The sequence below is a fragment of the Lygodium microphyllum genome, chromosome 24, assembly GCF_053477565.2.
Source record: "Lygodium microphyllum isolate KBCC chromosome 24, Lygodium_microphyllum_v1.1.10, whole genome shotgun sequence".
Lineage (NCBI taxonomy): Eukaryota > Viridiplantae > Streptophyta > Polypodiopsida > Schizaeales > Lygodiaceae > Lygodium > Lygodium microphyllum.
Window position 1 is genome coordinate 99,866,114 of NC_141158.1, and position 20,410 is coordinate 99,886,523.

Genomic DNA, 20,410 nt, shown 5'->3' on the forward strand with positions numbered 1-20,410 from the left:
TAACAATGGTCTCACTAGGGGCCAAAAAATGAAAGAGGTTTAAAATGATGACCCAAGTACAAGCAAAGCTCATGCTAAGCCTAGTGTGGTTGACAAGAAGGTCACAAATGCCAACAATCAGGAAAGTCCTCTTAAACCTGAAGGTATCTTAGAAAAAGCCAGTGGTTAAAAGCAAGCACAAGTCAAAAGCAAAGTGTTGAGATGTTGAGCTCTACATGAGATGGCATTCACTATGTACCTTGGTGATGTGGCATGATATTATTCATTGGTGTGCTAGGTTATCAACATGAAGATATGCTAGTGATTCTATAGCTAGACTACTCCCACGTAGTCCATCCTTGGTTATGGTATATTTATTGTGCCACTTCTTCTTTCCTAGCAATTGCACACGTAATGACCACATATACATATGTCATGATACTTTATTATTAGTCTTTTATCATGTTGTACACTAAGTTATTTTGTGGGAAGAAGAATATTTCATCCCTATCTCTCTATGTGCTCAAGTCTCCATTCCTTTTGTATGTGTGTACTCTTGGGTGCTTCACCTCTCTCACCATCTGTTTTCGTGGTATCACAGTCGTCTCATGGTTGCATGGAGCTTGATTAAAGGCATTAGAGCACAAAAGCAAGCAAGCAAGCAACAAGTAAGAAGCTCTTTCACCTTGCTCGATTTTCCTTAGGTTATAGTCGTAGAAGGGTCCTAATATTGACATGGCTATAGCCTTCAATCACAACCTCCATTTTAAATCTACAAGTGGTCTTGATAACAATTTTTGGATATACTACAGTTTTGGTTATATTCATCATTTATAGGTGCACAAGTTACAGATTTCAAATCTGTAAGGTTCATGTGTCTGCTAGATTACAGACACAAAAGACATTTGCATGTAAATTACAAATTACAAATATTATTTTGCAATCTATTAAAAAGATTGTGTGTTTAGTTGTGATACACCTCCTTGTATCAGCTTGCTTGCAGGTTACACGTTTTGTCAGATTTTCAGTTTTGTCAGCATGTCTGACAACTTCAACTAGATTATCAAACGAGAAGCTTGATAATAACAATTATCCTATATGGATGTTCGGGATGGAAATTTTGGAATTACATTGAAGAAGACATGGTAGTAGCACATAAAGTGCCTACACAAAATGCTATTATAGAAAAATTATAAGCTAAGAAAGATTAAGAGCAGACATAGAGTAAAGTCATGTATTGGCTATTCATTAGTATCACACATAGCATGATAGGCTATTTGCAAGAATCTAAAACCTTTGCTATTGCATGGAAGAATTTAGCAAGACTGTTTGAAGTAAATACAAAGGCTAGAAAGCTACAACTCAAGTCAAGGTTGAGCCAAGTGAAAAGAGGGACCCTATCAATTAATTATTGAGAGTTTTGTGAATGCTCTTGGATCTATCAGTATGGTAATTGATGATGATGTGTGCATGCTTAGATGGAATTGGAGATGAATACAAGAGCTTTAGGTCATCTATGAATATGAGGAATGATATACTTAAATTTGGAGACTTGATTTATATACTAATACTTGAGGAGAAGAACCTTGGCTTGGATTCCTCTTCTTCTCAAAGAAAGAATAAGTCTGAACAAGTGTTTTACTCTAGTAGTAGAGATAGAGATCATGGCAAAGACCAAGATGATGGCCGTGGTCAAGGTTATGATACATAGCGAAATAGAGGAGGATAGTCTCGAGGAAGGGGGAGTCAAAGAGGAAAATTTCTAATAGGTAGAAAAATTTTGGTGATAGCAGACAGTGTTGGCATTGTGGTCAGAAATGTCACATTTCCAAAAATTTCTTCCAAAAAAAGGCTTAAATTAGAAATGGAAAAAAGTAGTAAAGTAATTATGCATCTAGTAGTTTAGAAACAATGATAACATAAGTGAATAGTTGTTTGTTATACAACACTTTATGAATACTATGATTGTTGATATTTTGTTAAAGAATGATGTATGGTATGTAGACTCAGGTGCTTCTAACCACATGACTTTTCATGGAGAGCGGATGATACAGCTCACCCCATTACTCATATTGAAAATGTTTCTTTGAGTATGCAAGATGCCAAAACTAAGTACTTGGTTGATGTTCTAGATGTACCAACTATTACAAAAATCTTGATTTCTATTTGTCAGATGATAGAACAGGACTTACATGTTCAGTTCACATTTGATTGTTGTTATGTAGAAGATCTAAAACATGATTGTAGGTTGATTGCAAAAGGAAAACGTCTGGCAAATTGTTTACTCTTGATGTAAGTCTATCTAAAATGGATACTACCATGTTTGCATAAGGTTTAGGTGTTACGGCTAATATTGAGATTTAGCATAAGAGAATTGGTCATGTAAATGTGTAGCGATTGAAAGACATGCATTCAAAATAGATGGTGGATGGATTGCCTAAGTTTAGAGTTGATGGGATGCACAAAGTATGTGAAGCATATTAACTTGGAAAGCAAGCAAGGTACATATTTCCACATGAAAAACATGTATGTAAGAAGCCACTTGAAGTGATACATTCTGATATGTGAGGTCCTACAAAGGCTGCAACTTTGAGTGATTGTAGATATTATTTTTCCTTCATTAATGATCATACTCGCAAAGTATGGGTTTACCTTATACATGAGAAAAGTGAGGTATTCACTCACTTTAAAATATTAAGGCTTTGGTTGAGAAGAAGATAGGTTACGTATTAAATACCTAAGATCAGATGGAGGGGGTGAATATATCTCCAATGAGTTTTGTGATTTTATGTAGAAAAATGATATACATAGGTAGTATACATGTAGATATACTCCACCACAAAATGGAGTTGTTGTTTACTGCAAAGTGAAGGAAGCAAAAAACAAGGCATCAACAAGAAAAGCACAAGGCGGAAAAAAGGAAAATCCGCCCTACAAGAGAGTGGGCCTGAAAAAAATCTAAAAGAATGGGACAACCACTAGGAGTACAAGACGCAACCATAGAAGCCACAAAGCAAGAAGGCGCACCTTTAAACATAATGGCACAGCCAAAACCTCTATAAAAGAGTGCCCCGTGCAAATTATAAAGGTAGATGGGCGGTAGGAAAGAAGCTAGGAAGATAGGAGCACAATGGAAAAAAGGGCCTAGGATATGGCCGGCCATGTAAAAAGGGGATGACCACCCAAGGGAAAGAGGGTTTTGTATATAAGGTTCAAAAAGTGAATAAGAGCTCATTGAAAAGTGGACTCTTCTTCTTCTTCTCTTCTTCTCTTCTCTTACTTACTTGTGAGTGCTTGAGGGAGGGAGTGTGAGTGAGTGAGGGAGTGAGTGTGTGAGAGTGAGGGATCTTGGAGGTGAATCTCTCCACCATCTCTCTCTTCTTCTTCTCTTCTCTCGTCTCACAAATGGCTATGGAGGATGGAGCTTGGAGAAAGAGGTTTGAGGATGCTTGAGCTTGCATAATGAATTGTGGAGCTATTGGAGTGCTTGAGGGAGGAAGCAACTCAATTGGGCATCAAGGTAAGCTCACTACAATCGTAGAGAGGGATAGCGCATCGGCTATGTGAGAGGTAGCCATTAGTGCTCACTTGAAATGCTTGAACAATAAGTGGTACGTGGGTCTTGGCGGTTGACACCTCTACATTTTGGTTCCGTTGCCAGGACCAATGGATTCAAGCTTGAGTGCTTGCATGCCTCAAATCGAGCATCGAAGTAAGAGTTTCATCCCTCGAATTGAAGCTTGAGGTAGATAGGAGATTTAGGCATTTCAATCATCGACGCAAGTAGGTTTGGCCATGACGCCATGCGTTGTAGACTACCTCGGAGACTCCTATACTCGCAACCTTATGGTCAACCCTACCTTGCAAACAAGCCACTGAACTTCTTTGGAAGGGGAGCCCCATTGACTCTCATGGCACCTAATGATGCTAAGCCACCCATCCTTGGGATGGAAATAAATCCTACAAGTATCCCTAGGCCACCTGGACCCTACGTGACCCACCCACCGAGTGATAGTCTAGTCCATTATGTGGAGGAGCCTAACAGTGATGACGAGCCTTATGTAAACCCATATGTGTCATACGATGAGGAAGGCAATGTAGTCCTTATGGAGTGATGGCATTAGGTAGAGAGAGAGATAGAGGCCTAGGAGGGCAAACCCAAGAGCCCATCGTTTGCAGTCACCCAGGACATTTTTCTTCACACTGACATGAGAGAGAGCAAGCAAATAGAGATAAAGTAGACCTAAGATGCGATGAGCGTGGAATCACTCACCTCTTTGTCAATTGCCCTAGGCGAAGACCATCCTCTAGTTCACAGCAAATGATCCATCGGTTCCACTGGGGTTGTTTGGTGTCGAGACACTCGATGGGGAGGCCACACCTATCCCATTGCATGTCATGACCCGGATGCAGACGAAGCAGGCAGCAACCTTGGTTGGAAAGAAGAGCTAGAGAGATGAAGGAAGAAAAGACCAGACGCTAAGGTCACCCTCAAAATCAAAAGTGCCACGACACTGTCGGTTGGAGGGAAAGTCATTGATGTAGAGGAAGAAACGTCAACCCCACGGACAGGTGAAAAAGGAAGTGCTAAGGTCAGGGAGTACCTCAACATGAAGTGCCAACTTGAAGCCATCAAGAAGGTAAAATGGTGGGTGAAGGAGGCCCAAGAACACTTAAAGAACGTTGAGCCCATACTAGAAGAGGAGATAGATTATCTCTCAAGCATGAGAATGCCAATCTCTCTCCCACGACCAAGATCAGGGGAGACGATGGCACCACAAGCTGGGCTACCTAAACAAAGGCTAAATGCTTCGAGCCAGCAAAACAGTCAAGACCATTGGCCAAGAACCGCAGACTTAGGAGAGAGGCAAGTGGCTAGCAACCTCCTCAACACACTAGTGACCACCCCTGTAACTCTAGGATTAGGTGACCTACTTAGGCAACATCCAATGCTATGGCTAGAGCTGAAGTAGTGGGTTGAAGAACCAAATGAGCCAATTACCATAGACTTTCTTGAGCATGACACAGAAACTCAAATATCGAGTCTGACGCTGCACTCCATGCCTAAATCCTTACACATCAATGCTTTCTGGGAAGGCACGAAAAAGCATGCAGTCCTACCAGTCCTAGCTTTGGGGGATGTCACAAGAAAGGAAATTGTAGACACAAGGGCAGGAGTAAGTGTGCTAAGACATGTAGTACACCAAACTTGGGTAACCCACTAGTCGAGACTGCTAGGTTCAACATCACTCTGGCTAATGGAATGAAGGAAAATTGACCAGTGAAGATTACAAAAATCCAATTCTCGGTTGACTTTATAGTTATGAAGGGAGTGGACTACGACATCCTGCTAGGCCAACCCTGGATGCAAAACGCAAGAGTCGTAGAAGACTAGGGCAACGGTCTTATCTTCTTAGACAATCGAATAGAGGCTATAAGAGTAGAGATGGACACTTGAAAGACTATGCCAATTAACCTAGATGCCATCTCCACCATGCTGAAGGGCAACAGACAAACTAGGGGATCCTATGGGGCCCTTACCAAGTATATCATGTGCCCTGAGGATGAGTGAGACTGGATGCATGTTCTTGCTACCATCAATCTACCATTCTCAGATAGTAAGGAGTACGAACAAGCCATCAAGGCAACTGGCAAGCTCAACGATACACCTTCAATGCTAATCTACATGATGACTGGGAGCCTATGTGGAAGACCCAACCCTGTTGCATTCCAAGTCCTAAACAATAGACGAGAGCTCCTAGAGATCCCAGGGTATTTGGCCAACAAGTTGGCTGGCAATCCAGCAAACAAATCTTAAGCCACTCTAAGACCTCTTGGACGAACCTAAATGGCGATGGTCCAAGATACACAATTTAAACTTGAGATACAATTGGGCCTTAATCCTTGATCAGCACGAAGAGATGAGTCAAAACCTGGAGAATGATGACCAACCGGACAAAGAGAGCTCTGATGACGAGTATGAGGACTCCTATTCCTTCAGTGATGAGAATGAAAGGAAAATCGATACCATAGAATACGACGTTGGGGATCATATAATCAAACAAATATGAGTAGACTCCAGACCACGCAAGCGGAGTGCCCTTAGAGTAGAGAAATAAGTCAGATACAAGTACTACAATTGAACTTGGTTAGAGCACACAGGTGCAATTGACTACGAGCAGGCATGCCTAGCCCAACCGAGTGACACACCACTGCTGCAAATGGAATCACCTTCTGAGCTATGACCACCAGGAGAGAGCTCCTCTTCTAGCGAAGAAGAGATTTTGATTTTGAATCGGAAGTCAACTCAAATAGTGACCTTGAAATACCTCAACCTCCCAAGACTAGACGCACCAAGGGGGACCTACCTGTCCATCTAAGACACCGATGGTTAAGGGAGGAACAACGCAAGCTACCTAAAGAAACATGGACTGAAGAGCAACGAAAACCACAAGACCTACCAAAATGATTCACGAAATTCAAAAAGGGAGATAGTATGGTGATCTTGCTGGGAGCCAAACAACATGGGCAAGCAAGCAAACCAATCGAGGGACCCACCAAGGTCAAAGAGGTCAATTTATCTAGGGAAGGGGAGACCCCATGGCCTATCTTTATATCTGATGACTTGGCTAAGCAAGATGAAGCAAGTCTCGTTGCTCTCTTGTGAGAGTATTTGGACGCCCATGCTGTCAAGGAAGAAATCAACAAGCTAATGAGAGCAAGATTCATCTACGAAATTGAACACATGGACTGGGTTTCCCCCATAGTCATTGTATTAAAGAAAAATGGAAAGATTAGAGTGTGTCAATTACAAGAAGATAAATGCAACTACAAAGAGAGATAACTACCCATTGTCGTACACCAAGCATATGCTCGCGAGAGTGGCTGGCAAAGAGGCCTATAGTTTCTTGGATGGCTTCTCTGGATACAATCAGGTGCAAGATTATCTTAACAATATGCATAAAACTGCATTCGCCACGGAATGGGGCATCTTTGCCTACATAATCATGCCTTTTGGGTGACTAACGCACCAGCCATCTTCCAACTACTGATGTGTATGATATTCAAAGACATGTTGAGGAAGGAGTTAAAGGTCTTTGTAGACAACTTGTGTGTTCACTCTACTTGGGAAGAACACTTAGACAGCAGGATCCGAGTGGTCTTTGAACAATATCGACTATACCGTCTCTCCTTGAACCCCTTGAAGTGCCAGTTTTGGGTGAAGCATGGATGTATCCTAAGACACATGGTGTCAAAGAATGGCATTGCCACAAATTTCTCAAAGATTGAGGTCATTGTTGATCTTCCACCCCTAACTGATTGCAAGGATGTTCAGTGCTCCTTGGAACACACATGGTATTATCAATGGTTTGTGTTGAACTATACCTTGATTGCTAGACCTTTATACAAGTTGTTGATCATGTTCAAATGAATCGAGGAATGCCAACGCACTTATGAGGAGCTGAAAAAGGCTTTAACCATAGCATCGATAATACGAGCCCCAAATTGGACATTCATCTTTCATGTGCACATCGACGCTTCAAAATTCACCGTAGAGGAGCTATGTTGTGCCAACCTAGTGAGCACAACCTGGACTACCCAATGAGCTTTGCTAGTAGACAACTCACTGAGACTTAAATGAATTACTCAACAATGTAGAGAGAGGGCTTGGCCATGGTGTTTGTCGTAAAGAAATTTCTACATTATCTTCTGGCTATGCCTTTTACTTTCTTTATTGACCATCAAGCCTTGTTCTATCTTATTAACAAACCATGTGCTATAGGACGCATTGCTAGATGGCTTCTTTTACTTTTGGAGTTTAACTTCTCTATGGTGGTGCATAAAGGAAAGCAGCATTACATGGCTGACCATCTGTGCAGCCTTGTGGGCCTATTGCATGGCTTACAAGACGGCTGTAGAGGACAGGCCCCCTTTAGATTGACATCTTGTACAAAGGCAATCCTTCCCTTGGAATTCTTTGTACCAAGCCTCAAGATAGCCCTTCAAGAAAGATGGGATGGGAAGGAGGCATGGACAAAACACTTGATTGAACTCAAACGCTTATCAGAAACCCGGCTTCTTACCACCCATGCGCTAATATGCGAGAAGGCAAGACATAAAAGCTGGTTTGACAAGCATGTCAAGCAACACAACTTTGAACAGGGTGACTTGATACTGTTGTACTGAGTCAAAGGACAAGCAAAAATTGAAGTTTCAGGGCTAGGACCTTTTAAGGTTCGAACCATCAGCCGAACTAGCAATGTAGAACTCAAAACCCTAGAGGGTGAGGGCATAGGCTTCTTCAATGGCAGCCACATAAAGAAGTATTTCCCTCCCGCTCACCCATTGCATGAGCCCCCAATGCCAACACCCCTTGTCCACGTATGAGTATCCACTATCATTGAGATGTTGGACAGTGAGGATGAGGAAGCAGTAGCACCATCTTACCTAAACATGATGGTCACTACTAAGCACATATGCACCATCAAGGCATTGATTGATGAGGGAGCTGATTTTAATGTCTTAACCCATGATCATTGAACCCAAATTGGCAAACCGTAGTTGCAGCCCACTAATGCTAAGCTCACCCCTTATGGAGGACAACCCTACACACTTTTGGGAAAATGCAAGATTGCAGTCTCTATCAAGTCGGAGAGCCTATTAATGATCTTGTATGTATTGCAAAATACAAAAGATACACGTCAAGAATCATTGTTAGGATGCACTTTCAAGAAGCAAGCACAATGCAACATAGATTATGATCTACAGCGTATTCACCTTGCCATTGGCAATGTTCAAATCATGACAACTTTTATCAAGGGCAACAAGGCTCCACCCAAGCCTACCATGCCATCGATAGAGCTACCTAGGACCAAGCCTAGGGAGGGGGGTCATGAGTCATCAGGACCCATCCAGACTACAAAACCATCACCAACTAAGGCTCTTTTTATGCTTAAAGCATGTTCTTCTTTCCATAAAAGCATGATCAAATCCTGTTTATCTTCAAGCAAGAAAATGTCTTAAGAATGCTAATGGTGAACCATGATATATGACAGGAACCTAAAATGGCAGGGCAAGATAAATAGCAAGCTTCTGTTTACGGAGAAAGAGCAAGCTAAGTATGGCTTGACGGTAGAAACAAGGGGCTACAACCAGTTCACATTCAAGTACGCCATCATGAACCTAGAAGACCCCATCATGGAATAGCCACCTAGTAAAACAACTCGTGGACCACTGCAACCTACAAAAGTATGTAGAGAAAGTCGGAACTACGAAAAGTGCACAGAATTTCTGAGGAGCTTCAATGCCGAAAGGAACTATGGCATGGTGACAAATCAGGAAAGGGGAAGAAGCCCACCAAGTAGAGGTGGAATTGAGCCCTGCAGTGGTGGAGAAGGCCCTAGGTTTGACTAGCAGACAGAGCGACGCCTAAAGAGGGACGTGTATAGCATGCTAGGGATGAAAAAGGCTGTCATACGCACAGTGGATGGGATAAGCTTAGTGGACATCCCAAATCCTAAGATCACAAGCTGCAAGCAAAGATGGTACGTGCTCTCTTTTCAAGTCGAAGCTACAATGCCCTTATGAACAATATCGTGGTACCATTGTTGGAGAGCATCGTAGCTGGATCCCCAGATGAAATAGATTGGAATGCCTTCATGCAAAAAACTATTGAAAGCTTAGCGAAAGCTTTGACCAACACCGGTAGAGCAGCGGCAGGAGAGGAATCCCCAACCTCCACAGAAACACAAGATGTGGGAACTCCAACAGTCACAATGTGTGACTGGCCTTCCCTTTATTCAAATTTCACTAAAAGAATAAAGAATGGAGTGACACTGATGGGTGCCCACCCACCTGTAGTGTGCAGGATGCGGGTATGCAGGAACTATCAGTGTAACTAATACATAGGCAACTAGGCATATGTGCCTTTACCGCAATAGGCATGACTATGCCTGCCCGATGACTCGTGAGTGCCCGCCCCCAAACTCCATGCCGACGTCTATGCCCATGAGTAGACATAATTGATATATAAAGAAAGAGAGAAAGAAGAGCAAAGCAAGAAAAGTGAGCAAAGGTGAATTGATCATATCCCACATAAGACGAACACAATCGGCAATCCCTCCCTCCTAATTTTTGAACCTTCACTCTCCTTTTGTTGCAATGCCCCCTCATAAATGCAATAATATGATAGGACTATCCAATGCGGTAAAGCCCTTATCAACTACAATTAAGGTGGCCATAAATGTCAACACCTCAAACAATGAAACGCAAGTATTTATCTTTTATATTTCACAAATGAAAGCAATGTTGTGTTTATATAATTAACAAATATTTCATTTATAAATGATGCATCGATAAGAAGCTCTTAAATAAATGATAGACACTAGATTGATAAATCTTTTATTAAGTAGACAAGTAATGTATCATGTAATGGCTAACGAATGAAACAATTCAACTACAGTTTATTTACGATCAAAAATAACGAGGGAAATTTAAAATGGTACTAGTTTCTTGATAAATGACAATACTCATCATCTTTATTTATTCATCCTTCTCCTTTATATTAGGAGTCCCCAACCATCTTTTGTTGTCCTAGCCATATTTATTTAGATAAAACAATCCCATTTATTCTTAAGTTGTGAGTCAAGACAATTCATTTCAAGCCTTCTCATGTAACATAAATCTTTCCCCAAAAGGTGCACCTGCTAACAATGCACAATTAGTTCATAAAGCTCTGTTTGGGGTCATACATATGCAAGACAAATCATTCTTGGTATATTAGGAGACAAGACATTACACATGGGGGTTTTTTAATATCTTGCCCTACATAGAGCCAATTCTGGATCAATAGCATGGATTTGTATGATGCATTTATAGTGTGATCACATATGGTCCATTGCAATAGCAAGAGCATCGAGAGAATGTCATAAGATTACAAAAATGGAAGGCAATTTACATAAAGGAACATAACTAGATTCATCCATAGTGGCAATTAGGGCCAACGCTCTCAATTTGTTATGATAGTAAGTAGAGATATAGAAAGACATGTGATGGTGGATGCCATCAAATTTTTATATCCAATAAATTCAATAATCTATACATGGTTGAGAAGCCTAAGAGAAATTTATAAGCAATAATAATATATATATAGGAGCATCATATCTCTCCTTGATCCACCCTCATGATGATTAAGTAGTATTTCAATTTATCACAAACCCATTTTCTCTATTTCTCATCCAAGTTGTACATGTTCCAAATGAGTTTATTGCATATATCACATGTTGTCTTTTGTGTATAAATTTCCATTTCTAGTTTTTATGGAGTAGGAGAAAGAAAAATGTTATATTGTATGACACAAGCATACCATTATTGTGTTTTATAACATTTTGACCTTTGTTGTTTCAATTAGGTGTACCATGTGCTTAATAGATAAGTTTGTGTGTATTTATCAGTGAGAGGATAATTGGAAATATACACTATGGGGGAGGGGTTGAAATATTATTACATGATAGAATTACTTTAGGATTGTTTTTGGAATGAATAAAATGGAGGTGAGGTGGCATATTTTGAAGATTACAGTAGGAGCTCTCACACCATTTGACGTAAATAAGGTTGTTGGCTCCTACCAACACCAAAGAATGTGTTTCCCAATAAACTAGAGAGATCATTACAAGGCTTAGCTTGAAATACATGTATCATCCTTTTTTGCCAATTGTGTTTTTTATTGGAAAGAAGTGTTGAGTTGTATTTTGCCCAAAGTTTGAAGAGGAATGTTGTAAAGAATGAATCAACATGGTGATCTATCCACTCATGTGAAAAGCATCCTTTGATTGGTAATATCATAATCACTTGTACAATGTGTAAAATATGCAATGTTCATGGTGTGCATTCAAATATTGTGAAACCTTTGAATAGTCTATCCACGACGTGCCTCAATGTAATCTGTTTCAAGTTGGTCTTGTTACAAATAGGCATATTGTGTCAAGCTATAGTTATAAAGCATGCACATGGTATGTGTTCTTGTAATGTTTTAAGCAATGCTAAACTATGTAGGCTACATTATTCCTCCTTTCCTAATCTCTATCTAGGTTGGTACTTCATATAATAGTACTTTGATATTGCTCTCAACTCAAATTTAAAAAATATTTATACATATAAGGTTTCGAGATCATAAGAGTATAGTTCTTGTTTTGTTAGAAAGTTGTGATATGTAAGCCTAGCTCGTCATTAAGAAGAAGAAGAAGAACAAGAAGAAGACCAAAGTAGTTGAGTCCCTTGAAGAAAGAAGCTACACAATGAGTCTTTTTTTTTTTGGTACACTACTTGTTTTTCTAGAAAACCTAGCATATTCACATTTCATGTTGAGATGTAGTTATGCCTACACTATGTGTGCCTTTAAACTTAGAACCTCACTTTCATTCCTTCATGTAATTGTAATAAGATAGGGAGAGAGAGATGAGGAAACAAGGAGAAATGAACTCCCACATTCTCCTTATTTCATATATCTCACACATACACATAAAAATGACTAGAAAGATCTAGGTCTTAGTGACCTAATGACTACTCACACTGACTAAGTGGGGCCAATCACATCATTAAACATCTTTTCTTTGCCTTTATCCAATGTCCCCCTCATGCATTGACATATACATATTAGTGGATGCAGTAGCACGACTACGGAGTCGTCCTGTCCATGGACTAACAATAGAGGAACCGTCACTGTTGTTCCACTCATAGACCTATTTGCTAAAGGGTAATTTTTAGCATAAGTAGGGCTAGCTGGTCCATCAAAGACCACTACATTCAGATTATCATACCATGAGGCTAGCTCATCAAAAACTACATCCCTGCTAATCAGGGTTTCTCGAGTGGATAGATCATAGCATTTGTAAGCCTTTCTCTCCTCTATATAGCCAAGAAAAACACTTTTGATAGATCATAGCATTTGTAAGCCTTTCTCTCCTCTATATAGCCAAAAAAAACACTTTTGATAGTTTTCGAGTATAACTTCTTTCTCTTTTCATCAGGCACATGTACATAAGCAATGCAAAAAAATACTTTTAGGTGACTAATATCGGTGCCCATACAGTTTCTCATACAGAGTCAAATAATGAACCCCATCTATAAGTGTTTGGTTCAACACAGAAACTACAATAAACCACTGCTTCAACCCAACAATCATTTGGCAACTTATTTTCATTAAGCATTGCCTTGGCAGCTTCCATGAGCACCCGATTTTTTCTCTCTGCCACCACACTATTTTGCTAAGGTGTATAACTACATGTGAGCTGCCTTTTTATGCCATATTTATCAAGGTACCTGTGAAACTCTTTGGATATATATTATCCACCTCCATTAGATCTCAGACATAAGATATAATAGCCAAGTTCATTTTCGACATGCTTCTTAAAGTCCTTAAAGACATCGAGCACCTCATCCTTGTGCTTCAGAATGTACAACCATGTGTATCGACTGAAATCATCAATGAAGGATACATAATACCTAGCACTACCAAAAGATGCATTATGGGTAGGACCTCATACATCCGAATGTATCAACTGCAAAGGCTAAGAACTGTTTCTAACATGTCTCATGAACGCGAATCTCACTTGTTTCCCAAACTAACGAGCAAAGCATACATGTCCAAGATCAGTGTACTTGAACTTCGGCAAGTCATGTACAACCTCTTTCTGCTGCATATTTTTTAGCTTATGTACATTAACATGACTGATGTGTTTGTGCCAAATTTCTACATCCCAAACTGCTCCATTATCATGGGCAAACATGATTGCCTTCAATTCTGGGATAGATGCATTCAAGGTAAACATTCTGCCATCTCTCTTGCCTTTGGCAATCAATTTACATCCATTGCCCCATTCTTCAATAAAACAACCATTCATGTTGAATCCGACTTGCAAATTTTGTTCTGCCATACTGACAATAAATTATTGGTAATAGAAGGCACATGTAGTACATCATGTAGGCTCTTCTTTCTGCCATCAGGCAACGGAACCACACCTGTATGCTAAATATCATGATGTGTATCATCACCAATACATACAAATCCCTGAGACCTTGCTACTAACTCATCAAACCATTCGCCATGAGGAGACATATGATTGGATGCTCCTGAGTCTATGTACCATTTCTCATCTTTGCCTTACTTAGGCGTATTCTTTGATACATGCTGCATAGCAAACAATATATCTCCCTAGTCATCCTGAGTACCATTGGAAGATGCATAATGTCCATGATGCATGCCTTTTGCCTTCATATTAGCTTTCTTATGGGGCAATCCTTCATGATATGCCAATATCTTCCACAATAATGACAGTCTTTATCCCTGTTAAGACAATAGCCATCTCTTGCTCTAGGTGATCGCCCCTTGCCTCTAAAGGCTCTAGATCCTCATTGTCCTCACGTATTTGAGCTATGCCAAGCATGTTGCTCCTGTCCATGTGTGTTTCAAGTGTCTCCCTAACCCTGAAAATCTCCACAATCTCTACCACCTCTAGCTCGCTAACTAGAGTAAAAGATAGTGTCTCTGTGTTGCCCTGAGATGTGCTTGAACATGTATTCAAGCCAAGCTTTACTTCTTCATGTAACAGTAGTGCAAGTAACTCATCCCAATCATGGGGTTCCATTCTCATAGAAATGGAAGGATCAAATGAAATAGATGGAAAGTGTAAGTAAATAAATGAAAAATAACAACAAGCATTGAGGTGGACAAGAAGATAGCAAGCATTGAATGGAAAAGGTGGACATGGAAGTCACTAACACCAAAAGTAAAGGTGCAAGGGTGTCCATTGAAAAAATAGTGCAAGCTTTGAACCAAAGCAAGATAAATGGTCTCAAAAAAGAGATTAGAGAATAATAGCAAAACACATTTTTATCATCCTTCTTTGTTGAGAGATAGGCATGTGAACCCTATGTATGCAAGGGTGGATAAGGGTAGCTAGGTGTGAATGAACTAGAGGGTAGGGGGAAACCCTAGCCCTAGCCATCCAAAGGCTATATAAATAGCCTAAAGGTCACTCTCAAGGTAGAGGAGAGTGTAATAGTTTACTCGTGAACAACTCACTAAAGCAAGATCTTCTTGTTGTACTTGAGCTCTCTCTCTCTCTCTTGTGCACACTCTCATGCTCTCACTCTAATATTTCAAAATGGTATCATAACTATCTATGATCCAACAACCTTCCTTTAGCTACATCTTGACCTAAGTGCACAAGAAGTTCTCATCTTTCTCACTTTACCCTCTTCTCCACCATAACTAGCTTGACCCCCTGACCTTGGAGGAGCTAGTGTGTGCAAAGGAGGAAATATTAGCTCCTGATTTCTTCTAGAGACTTCACCCCTAGCTCAGGGCACTCCAACAACATCACATCAAATGTTGATATTGGTCGATGAGGAGGGCAGCATTGTGTGTTTCCCTGAAATAGGCACAGATCTGTAAGTGACACGTTTCAGGTTGTTATGTGTGCTGACAAGGGCACAATCTGGGCAACTACCATGGGGCTTTCTTAGCCCCCCTAGAGGGCCATCTCCCCCTAAAAGGGTTTGAGTTAATTCCCCTCCTACTGGCCGCTACAATCAAAACCCTAACTGTGGGTCACTGTGGTAGCTATAGCCAGAAGCTTGAAAGCTTAACTTTCTTACTTTTTTCATCTTTTGCTGACATTAACAGTGATTTTAATCACTGGTTCATTGTATGTAGAGTCAATTAATGACCTACAGTCTTCATGTCAATGATGATTCTTCATTTGGTTGGCATCACTAAGCTTGCCAAGATGAATACTTAACATCTCAAGTGGTCTTAACCTTGAGATAAGTGCTTCTTAGCATTGAAATGCATTTAATGTCATTAGTTGCTAGTGCCTTATGATGAAACAAGAATGTGGATGTAATTGAATGTCGAAGTTCTCGATCGACCTTGTTCAACCAAATATTCATCCAGTAGACCACAAGATTGGGAGGAGCTAGAAGTTTAATCAAAGTTCACTTCATTAAAGTCCAGGAAGATAATCAAACCTAAACCAAGGGTTGTCCAAAGGAAAGGACTGCCAAAATCATATTTTGAAGTACTCCACATGTATGACTTTCAACCTTTTTTATCCTTGTAGTTTTAAGTCTACACAGTTGTAAGGCTATGTGGTATTGATGAACACATGGATCATTTCCTTCAGTGGTTTGTACTTATTGGCCATTGTGTAAAGGACTAGACATTGCCATTGCCCAGGGCAATCGGTAAGACCTTCCTATCATGGTCATGGCTTATGCTGATGTTCGACCTCAAATCCATCAATTTGATTAAAAGACTTTCATCCATGGCAGGTACTAGTGAAGTATAAATTATGAAACGGGGCTACTAGCCTTTCATCAAAGGGACTAAGGTTATTGATCCATCAAACCCACTTGATGTAGAAGGTGATGAAAGATCCCAAGCCATCATCATGCTTCATCTAGATGAGTCCCTAATTCATCATATTGACCAACTCTCCACTGCCAAGGAGAAATGGCATGAACTTGAAAAGCTTTATGGTGCTACAGGGAAGAGCTCTAAAATTTTCCTAAAGATCGAATTTTTTAGTTTGGAGTATAAACAAGGAGAAGACCTAGGTAAGTTCATTTCTCACATGAAGGGGCTCATGGCACAGCTAGCCTTAGTTCAAGCTCCAATTCATGATGAAGATGCCATTGCAATTCTCTTGAAGGCTGTAAAGAAGGTCTTTCCAACCCTTGTAACTACTCTTACCAATATTCCTAATCCAACTTTGGAAAGCACCATCCAGTCTTGTTTAGATGAGGATAAAAGAAGTCAAGAATCTACTTCAACAGACCATGAGAAACTCTTGGTTCATACTATCTCCACCAAATGCTCCTTTTCCAATAAGAAAGGGACATCTTGTCAATAATTTTTGGAAAAAATATACCAACAAAATGAAGTGCAACAAATGTAAAAAGACAGGGCATATTACCAGTAAATGTCCTATCACCCCTGAAGTACCAAAAAACTTGGAGGGTAGTTTTGTCTCCAAAACATCTGATGATCGACTTTTTTTTTAAAAAAACTCTGATTCCTCTACTTATAAGCACTCTTGTAGCCTGATTTATAATGGCATTCCATTTTGTTTGAGGGGGGGCATTAACATGCCTTATGTTCCAATGCCACTCTAGTATATTGAGGGGGGGGTTGTTGAGAGATAGGCATGTAAACCCTATGTATGCAAGGGTGGATAAGGGTACCTGGGTGTGAATGAACTGGAGGATGGGGGAAACCCTAACCCTAGCCATCCAGAGGCTATATAAATAGCCTAAAGGTCACTCTCAAGGTAGAGGAGAGTGTACTAGTTGTACTTGTGAACAACTCACTAAGCAAGATCTTCTTCTTGTACTTGAGCTCTCTCTCTCCCTCTTGTGCACACTCTCATGCTCTCACTCTGATATTTCAACATTCTTTTGATATAGATATAGATTAGCTTACCAAAAATACATTTATAGATGTGTTTTGAGGCTTCATGCTATCTATGAGGTATTAAAGCCTATAGGTAAAATGTATGGCTTGAATCTGGAAATGAAATAAAAAATGTGAAACCTTGACTTGATTGAATGATGTCACAAAATACTTAGCATGGTGATCCACCCATTTTTCATGTGAATCAAGAAACACCCTTTGACGGTAATCTCATAGTGAGTTGTACAACACATAACTAGGTACACAAAATATGCAAGTTTAGTATGCACCCTTACTTCTGCTAATAGGTTATCTAGTACATCATGAACCTGACCATAATTTAATATCATGACATAAAGATGGAGTGTGAACATCAATGCCTACACACCTCATGAAAGAGTTTCAGGATGGTTTTGGTATGTTTGATAAGTTAAATTCTAAGGGTTAATTGACATTTAAATATTGTGAAATGTTGGAACAAACTATCCATGATATCCCTCAATATAATTTGTTTTCGAGTCTTGTTACAAATAGGTATATTGTAGTTTTATCAAGGTAAGCATGCAATCACTGAGTATGGGTTCTTGTGATGTTTTGAGAGTTGCTAAATTCTATACGTTGCATTGTTTCTCCTTTTTCTAATTCAATCCAAGGTGATATTTCATATAATAGTACTTTGATATTACTATCAAATCAAATTTTAAAAGTATTCATCTATATAAGGTTTCAAGATCTATAAGAGCTTAGTTCTTGTTTTGTTGGAAAGTTGTGATATGTAAGCCTAGCTCTTCATCAACAACAACAAGACCCAAGTAGCTAAGTCCTTTGAAGGAAGTATCTACACAATGGGTCATTTGTTTTGTATACACTTGATTTTCTAGAGAATCTAGCATATACACGTTTCATGTCAAGATGCAATTATGTCTATGTTATGTGTGTCTTTATAGTTAAAGCCTAACTTTCATTCCTTGATGTAATACCCCTATGAGAGTCCTTAAATGTCTTTGCACCCAATGAGATTATTGTTAGCACTTGATTTCAAGCAGCATGAAGTGAAATGTATTTGTTTAAGTGATTTTTAAGTTGAAAGTACCACGTTGGTAATAGCCCCTAGCTATAGTCTAAAGATGGCCTTGTGTAATGGATTTATCGATGGAATAGGTGGAGAAACAATAGAGAGAAGATGGCCTTGTGTAATGGATTTATCCATGGAATAGGTGGAGAACAACAGAGAGTTCTTAGAATTGTTTTTCGAGTTTATTAGTATGAACATGTTTTGCTCTTTGCCTTCAATATCTTGTCATTGTCCCCATGCATTATAGTTGTAGTTTGCTTGCTTCATTGAAAGAACCAAAGTCAGTGTTCATGAAAAATCGAGGTTTAATGTAAAGTGAATTGCAAAATTTTAAAAAAACAACTTTCAAAATTAAAAGAAGAAGGTTTAAAACCTCAAACTCTTTAGAAAAATTAGTTATAAGAATGGCAAATAAATGTAATTTGATTCAATAATCTCTACAAAAATTTAAGTTAGAGGTTTTTATATGTACGACTAAAAATCTTTTTCATGAACACTGACCAAAGTTTTGGGCCTCGATCTTGCCAGAGGGAATAAAGAGTTACAAATGTCATGTGAACGAGCGTCATCCTTTTCAATGTGCAAAGAATAAATAGATGGGAAAGTGTAAGTAAGTAAATGAAAAACAACAAGCATTGAATATTGAAAAATCCGAACAAGAAAGCATTGAATGGAAAAAGGTGGGCATGTGAGTCACTAAGATGAAGGGGGAAGATAAAAGTGGACTGCGGTGAGCGTGGATCGAACACGCGACCTTCAGATCTTCAGTCTGACGCTCTCCCAACTGAGCTATCCCCGCCTAATGAGAAAACAACTGGCAGTGTTGGTTAACTAATTTTAATCATAAGTTTGTCTCTCTGCTTAGCTTCCCTACACATGATAGAATGGAACAAGTACACGGTTTTGGGCGCACATTAAAAATGTAGCGGCTCTTCGCTATTGAGCTAAAAATGCGCGTGATATTATTAGAGATGCTTATGATTGCCACGATGCTCGATTGTCGCCCAGTTCCTCTTTAGGCCTTGCTTTAGATTGTCAGAGGATGTGACAGAACATGTTTTCTTGTGCAAGTCAAACGTTTTCTTGGTCCATGAGGATAGGAAGAAGAGATGCCACTCTTGGGTCTTTAAGAAATCTCGCTAAAGAATGTCCTTTATAGAATGGAGGATAAGGTATACATCATGAAGAGGCTATTCTAGCAATATGAAGAGACTAATTGATTATTATGTCAAAAAGGCCAAGTCCATGAGAGATGGTGGTTATTAGGGTGGTGCATCCAATCCTCTACTCAAATATCTAACACACATCTAGGGTAAGGACTTTGGGTAGCTCTTACAAGCTTATAATCATGCTAGACTTATCACCTTTGTCTCATTCACTCACTCTATATGCACATGCTTTTGTTGGTTTTGAACACACAATCTCCTTTCCTTGTCAATCTCTTTAAGTAATGCATGCTCTTATGGTAGTTTTGAGCAGTAGTGCATGCTCTTATGGTAGTTTTGAGCACTATCCTTCTCTCTCATGTTTCCCAATCCATCACACTTTTGCATGTTGTCAACTTACAAATAGACAAAAATGCATAGTTGCTTTTTAATCTAATGCATGGTGGTTTGGAGTTAGAGAAGTTTTTAATTTTATACATGTGTACTTTCAAGTTATAGATTAATGGTGTATTTGTTTTGAACTTTTGGTCATTTTGGATCATTTAGGTATTCTACTCGCTTGAGGTATGTGGAATGCCATACATAAGTATATAAATATAAATTTTAGTACACAATGCAATGCAAACAACATGAGTATAGTAGAATCCTAGATATGTAGGCATCATAAGAACACAAGTGAGAAGAGTGGACTTTAACAAAACCAATTCAAATCAGTTTGGTCGTCCCTCTTCCAAAGTA

General features: G+C 39.5%; 1 non-coding gene across 1 annotated transcript; it reads right to left on the reverse strand.

Moving 5' to 3' along the window:
- Positions 1–19,232: 19,232 nt before the first annotated feature.
- On the reverse strand, positions 19,233–19,305 carry TRNAF-GAA (transfer RNA phenylalanine (anticodon GAA)). Its single transcript has one exon. It is a non-coding gene; the product is annotated as a tRNA-Phe (tRNA).
- Between the last annotated feature and the right edge of the window lie 1,105 nt (positions 19,306–20,410).